Consider the following 7,233-nt stretch of genomic DNA (forward strand, 5'->3'; position numbering starts at 1 on the left):
CCTGGAGAGATGGTTCACTAATAGACCGAGGGATAAGGCATTTGACTCATTAACATCCTAATCATGAATGTTTGGAATCCATATTATGCAATGAGACATTGTTTTTGCTAATTCAAATTGAAGGGTGAAATTGATCTATATATGGCATCATATCCATACCTAGCTAATTCATCCTAGTTAGTAGTTCCAGCTCCGTATTAAGGTCAAGATTAATATCATCGAATATCTTATATACATGCAGATCAAACTAGATATATGTATTTGTATGTATTTGGTGTGATTCACATGTATGTGAATACCAGATACATAGGAGACTGGCGAGTGAGATGGAAGAGACGTAAGGGAGGAGAGCGAGATTTGTTATGTATCGATATCCCAAAACATGCATATTCACTTGGATACAATGTATCTATAACAAATTACACCTAATTTCGACCTCATGTATTCTGAGATACATATATCTGGACATATGAAAACATATTTAGACGCACTGAAATGTGGTAAGAAACATAATTTTGTAAGCTAAAGTACGTATCTAAGTAATTAGCTCCTAAATTAGTGAGATTTATATAAGTTTCCCTTCTTTTAGGCATATTAAAAATAATGCTACTTTGATATAATTAGAAATTTTAACTTCAAAATTTTCTTTTTTATTCATAATAAAATTATATACAACTATACAAATATCTAAGGATTGTTTTCGATCATAAATTTCAGAAGAAAATTATCAAAGGAAATAATATCATATAAAATGAAATAGAGAGATCACCTTTTTATATTTAATTACTGATAATTTTATTTTATTTTAATAAGATGATTTATTGCTATATAGTTATTTTATATTATATGTTGTTATAAATCCATTGAACTAATTAAGTGGATTGTCCATTGGATATTCATGAATTATTTGTATTCATATATGTAATTTCCAAGGTGATATGATCCATTGTGGATAAACATGTATCTATTAATTTGGTGACCTTTCGGAGTGATATCTCAACACTATAAAGAGAGATAATCACTCATTTGAAATATACACTTGAATAAGAAGAAAGTCTTCTCCTACATCTACTTCTTTTATCTTCTTCTTTTATATTTATATTATTCTGAGCTTAGATTTTTTAACACGTTATCAGCACGAAATTCTAACCGAGTTTTAGTGTACACACCAATTCCATTAACTGATTATGATGAGTCAAAAGAGAAAATTGCTATAAAAGTGGTTCATGTATCATCGAGTAGGCATCCTCTAGCTCCTAATTGATGGAGCAGAATACTCTAACAATCTCCAGAATTTGAAAGCAGAAAGCGAGACATGAAATAGCACTTTGAAATCCAAGTCTAGCTTATAAATATGAAATGACAAGCTGCAATAAAAGTTGATAAAAAAACAAACCCACTTAGCTACTCTTGGCACTCAAAAAGAAGGTATAAAGTTTAGTAGCATGATTTATAATTTTATTTTGATTATTTTTAATCATTTAAAGGGTGTGTCAATTGTATTTCGATCTATTATATCGTTGGTTAAGGGTAAAACGACGGATTCAAGTTTCATCACATCAAAAGGGTAAGGCATCGGGTTAAAGTTCGGATGCACCATAATGAAAAATATGAGGATAAGATGGTAGATTCAAGTTCTATCGCGTCAAGAGGGTAAGACATCAAAAAATTGAGTTTTGATGCACCATGATGATAAGAAATTGGATTTTAATCTCATAAAATTATGGCCTAACGTGTCTTGTATGGATAAAACATTGAATTTATGTTTCAATGCACCGTAATGATGATAAAATGATGACTAAGACTTTGATGAAAAGTTATGAAATTCGTCCAATTGAATTGGCTCCATTCCTTGAAAAGAATGTGGTAGCAACATATGATAATTTTGAAATCCGTCCACCTGCTTCATTTTATTATACAAATGTGGTTGCAGTTAATAATAAGTCTGAAAGATGACAAGTGATTACATGTATGAATAAGGGAATGGATAAACAAAATTATAATAGTCATCATTTTGATAATTATAAAAGGAAGAACACTATGGGTTCTCCAAATATTTTTACAAAATGTGAAGACAATTTTTATCATCAAAATGATATGAAAGGTCATTGGACTTGCGAATGTTGTCGACCCAATAATTTGACAAGTTTATAAATCCTCCATCAAAAGATAAGAAGATAAAGTGATGATACACTTGATCTTTCAAAGTGATGTTGAGGTGTGTCATGGAAATATGATGAATTTTAAAGCCATGATAATGTGCTTATACTACAAAATTATAAAGTACATATAAATGATTAGTCCATTCCTTGAAGAGAATGTGACTTGTGATGAATACTGTAAATGCTCAACCATTTTATAAGAGAATGAGTCAAGATGTGATAAAATCATTATCAATTGGATATATGTCAAAACTCACCTCTATGGGAGGTTTGAGAAAAAAAATGATATATGTCACAACTAATCTCTACGAGAGATTTGAGAGGAGTAAATAAATTTTTATTTGGCAGAAATGATCAGTGGTCGTGTACGTTTATACGTCATAAATATTATGGTATGTTTATTTGTGAACTACCAAAAGGGCAAAAGAAATAAAAATTCTTTCTTATAAAAATTGTGCCATGATCAAAATAATATTATTGTATGGTTATACAAATTTGTCATTGGTTGTGTACCTATGTACAACAAAAGTAAAGCAAGAAACATGTCTTGCTAGTAATAATTTTAATCATGACAATAATGATATAATTTCTCCTTGAGGAGATGTTCACCATATGGATGGTGTCATGGAATATGTGATAGTACACAAAATTAATTGCAAGATCTAATGAGTTGTATTATTACGAGAGAAATAATATTGGGGTTGTAGTAAGTCTCAAAAGAAACTTTTAAGTTTCAGATGAATTGAAAAGAAATATTGAGACTATAAATTATGAAAAGATTTATTATCTTCAGATTACTACAATCGAAGCGGATTATAAATATTTATATAAAAGATTACCCATTTTTTCTTCTTGTTTGTTACACAAACGTGGGCATGCTGATGGAATCACATACAAAAGTAAATTACAAGTGTACTGAAATAAAGATCAGTTGGCATGACCGATTGACCATTCTGGTTTAAATGTAAAACAAATGTAATTGAGAATTCATGTGGATTATATGATGAAGAAATAAAAGATTCTTCAAAGAATTCTCTTGTGTTGCTTGTTCTCTTGATAAAATGATTATTGTACCAGCTTAGGTTGTGATTTTAATCCCCTGAAGTTTTTGGAACATATAAAAAGGTGAATATGGGCCCATTCACCTACCATGTGGATCATTTGCAACTATATGATGGATGCACCTATCGATGATCACATGTGCTTTGGTGTCTACAAATTGGTGTTTGTAAGGTTGTTTGCTCGAATTGTTAAATTAAGAGCGCAGTTCCAAACTATGAAATTATATTGATAATGCTGGTTGATTTATTAGAAATTGTATGCCTCCAATTATAGCTAAATCATGAGAACAAAACTCCCAAGTAAGATTTGGTATGAGATAATTTTATTTTACATGTACCAACACATATATAAATCAAGCCAACAAGGTTTCCCCATTAAAATTAGTTCCGGGTCAGGAACCAAATAATTTTCAGCTAAAACGTTGAATGTGCGGTTATGATTTTAATTGTTTCACCCCGCACAAGGATGAATTCCTCAATGAGGTTGGGATGAATGTTAGATTTTTTAACATTAGGGGGAGAGATGATTGTGACAACTGAAATTATGTGTGAAGTTAATTATGAATTATCTAGATCCTCGTTAAATAAATATGTGAACTTAAAGTTCAAGGGATAATTCATTTGCATAATGTTGCAAATCAGTTGCCATTGCCAGATGAATGTACTGACCCTATGATATAATTCAGCTGCAAATGCTCTAATGTGAAGTCCTTGAAGGACAGAGTCTATGATACGCCGAAAACACAATAGACCAATCGATTCCAAATATAAAATTTCTTGAAGAAGAAAATGAGCTAATGATCAATATGGTCATGATAATGAGGCAAGTGCTATAACAGAGCACATTGACATAACACTTCATAAAACCTCGGAAAAGGTTCAGGTACCTGAAAAATGATGAAAAATGAAGAGATCTCGATAAGTTATGTCATATTGGAATCAATATCAAATAACCGTCAACGGTATCTTTAATATGTAGTAGAGCTCAATGATATAAATTGTGACGAGGATCTTGAATTCAAATCTGTCATAGAGTGGAGCAGATAAATGATTGGCCAAGTAAAATGCATAATTCAAGTATATTTTGTTTCACTTAGAAAAGTGACATTTTGGACTGTAGTCCATAAATCAAGGTATAATATCGGTAAGATACAAATAAATTATTATGCGATAGTATAACCGTAAGATATCAAATACGATTTTTGTCTTGGGGTATAAAGGTTTTTCGCAAAAATTCTGACAGTATTAGAGATGTTTTCTCATATGGTGGATGCAATGAGGTTTATTTTGATCTGACAACATATAAAAAACTTGAATGCATATAATGAATAATTGTCATATCTAGCTAGACAATGAAGGTTATATGAAAATCCTTGAAGCAATCGAGGTGTCTGATGCATATAAGAGTTTGAAAGAAACTTTTTCAATGAAGCTTCAAGAATCCTTATATGGATTGAAACAATCAAGGAAGAAAATGGTACAAAAAGAATGACCCTAATTGTCCTTGCATTTTATAAAAAGATCGGGATCTGAATTTTTATTATAGTTGTGTATGCTGATGACTTGAGCATCATTAGCACTCTTAAAGAGCTTTCAGAAGTTGTTGAGTGTTTGAAAAGGTGAAAAGGTCTTGGTAAGACATAATTTTGTCGTGATCTATAGATTGATAATTTGACAAATGAAATATTTGTCCATCAATCAACAAACACAGAAAAGTTTTGATGCAAGTTTATATGGATAAATCACATTCATTGAGTACCCCAATGATTATGAGATCGCTTGAAATAAATGATGATTTATTTTGATCTCAAGAGAAGGATGTAGAGTTTTTTGGTGATGAAACTCCATATCTTAGTGCAATCAGGTACTAATGCATCTTGCTAACAATATTTGACCAGATATCTATTTTGCAGTAAATTTATTGACAAGATTCGGTTTCTCCCCAACAAAAGGACATTAAAATTGTGTTATGTATATACTTGAATATCTTTGGAGGACCATAGACATGGGTTCATTCTATTCCGAAGAATTCAAGTTCGAACTAATTGGTTACACAGATGCAGAATATTGATCTGATACGCATAAACATGGTCTCAAACACGCTATTTGTTTGTATGTGGAGACACAATAATATCCTGGCGATCAATGAAGCAAATGTTGCTATGCGGAAATAAAAGCCCTCCATGAATCAAGTCGAGAGTGTGTCTGATTGAGATAAATGACACACGATATTCAGTAAATGTGTGGTTTTTCATTGAAAAAGAATATATCGACCACAATGTATGAAGCTTGGAGACATCATCGCAAGAATTTAAGTGATGTTTTAATCAGGGGGAGTATAATACGAGTTGCACTCTTTTTTCCTTGACCGAGGTTTTGTCCCACTGTGTTTTCCTGTCAAGGTTTTTAATGAGGCAACAAATAATGCATATCAAAAGATATGTGTACTCTTTTTTTCTTCACTAAAATTTTTTCCGACTGAGTTTTTTCTAGTAAGATTTTAACGAGACACATTATCTATGTACATCTAAGGGGGAGTGTTATAAATCCATTGAAGTAATTAAGTGGATTGTCCATTGGGTATTCATGAATTACTTGCATTTATGTATGTATATTTCCAAGGTGATATGATCCATTGTGAATAAACATATATCTATTAATTTGGTGACCTTTTGAAGTGATATCGCAATATTATAAATAGAGATATCATTCACCATTTCAAGTATACATGTGAATAAGAAGAAAATCTTTCCCTACATCTACTTGTCTTATCTTCTTCCTTTATATTTATATTATGCTGAGCTTAAATTTTATAGCGTATGTGAAATTATTTTTTATTTTTGTTAAAACTCTATATATCGTCAAACACTGCACGTTAATTATGACCAAGGGGATATCTATTTTTGCGAGGCGCAAGTTGTATCACTAATACCTGCTACGGCCTTAGCAGCCAGGACAGCTAATATATATATATAATAAATATGATTTAGTTTTGCATGTCAAATCTGTTAACTATTGAATCTACTTTTCTACATATCATATTTTATTTCAACTATATTCAGTGAGATCAGGTAGATAATATAATTAAACACAACTAATTATATTAATACTATAATTAATATCTTATCAAAAAAAAAATACTATAACAATAACTATATGCAAATCGAAATACAGTTTTTATGTGGTAAGAAACGAATTACGTGTGTGGACAAATTAAAATCTAACATGCAGAAGATAGGATAGTGTTGGATTTTATTTGCCCTAAATTTCTTACCATGAATAGGTTTTCCTTTTAGGAAAAAGTTTTGGACTGACTAATCTTTTTTCTGGTAGGAAAAGGTTTAGGACTCTATAAATAAAGGTATGTTCCTTCTAACTTAATCAGCATTCACAATGTAGTCTTAAGGACTTTGAGAGTTTTGGTTAGGGGGAGAATTTATTGGTCACAAGCTTGATACGTTATCACTTGTGTGAACCTCCCATGTATTCCGAGTGAATTGGTTGAGGTTGTTTCCCTCTGTATTTTGTACTCTCATATTTATAGTGGATTGCTCATCTCCTTTGTGGACGTAGGTCGATTGACCGAACCACGTTAAATCTTTGTGTCTTTTGGTATATTTCTCGTTGTCTTCTTACTCGTGGTCTTTCGAGGTTTGCTTTGCTAGCTTCCGCGTTTACACCTGCTTATTTTCGGTCCTAACAAGTGGTATCAGAGCCAGATTCAATGACGGAGTCAGGTTCAGTGGTTCGATAATCGATGATTGAACCAGGTTAGAAAGAGGTGTTCATCTTGACGGGTGTAGTTCTAGCCGCAACCTTTTTGACAGTAATGAAGATTTTTGTTGGAGAAATTGTTTTAGAGAGGTTCTTTGTGTTGAGACATAGATTTTACAAAAGAGATTATGGAGAGGAGAAGCAAGTTGTTGAAGATTAAGTGAAGAAGGTGGACAAATTTATTTTGTCAGAAATTCAGGCCAAGGGGGAGATTTGTTGGGTTTTATTTGCCCTAA

This window comes from Solanum pennellii, chromosome 5, assembly GCF_001406875.1.
Source record: "Solanum pennellii chromosome 5, SPENNV200".
In the NCBI taxonomy this organism is placed as follows: domain Eukaryota; kingdom Viridiplantae; phylum Streptophyta; class Magnoliopsida; order Solanales; family Solanaceae; genus Solanum; species Solanum pennellii.